Source organism: Saccopteryx bilineata, chromosome 5, assembly GCF_036850765.1.
Source record: "Saccopteryx bilineata isolate mSacBil1 chromosome 5, mSacBil1_pri_phased_curated, whole genome shotgun sequence".
Taxonomy (NCBI): domain Eukaryota; kingdom Metazoa; phylum Chordata; class Mammalia; order Chiroptera; family Emballonuridae; genus Saccopteryx; species Saccopteryx bilineata.
This window is the reverse complement of record NC_089494.1, coordinates 183,467,682-183,468,217: the sequence shown is the minus strand read 5'-3', so window position 1 is coordinate 183,468,217 and position 536 is coordinate 183,467,682.

Here is a 536-nt window from a genome sequence, read left to right as displayed (position 1 = left end):
CCTGGTGGAACACAATGCTTCTATTCAAATTACTATCTCTTTTATCACTGCTCATGCTCATATCCAAGAAGAAATCAATCAGAAAGTTAAAATATAACTCCTACACCTCAAAGTGTTCCACAGAGCTAGCTCAAATTGGCCCTGTTCTGTTTCTAACAAGTCTAAAATCAAAGCTTAAGCTTTGAATATACCACTTAAGAGTAACACTTGTAAACACCAAGTAACACTTGTGAACCCTTAACTGCTCCCCTCAATGGAAAAACAGAGAATCTGGAAATGACCAGAAATTGACCATGAGATCCCTTTCAGAGGTGATGGGTCCCCTGACTAGTGGTGGCACAGTGGATAGAACATCAACCTGGGACTCTTGAGGACCCAGTTTCAAAACCTTGAGGTCAAGGGCGGCAAGATGGCAATGGAGTAGGCGGACATAGCAACTTCCACCTCCCAGAACCAAAGTGGATTACAACTTAATTTTAAGAACCATCATCTGGAAAAACCAACGTTGGAATAAACTAAGAGGGCTCTTTAACCAA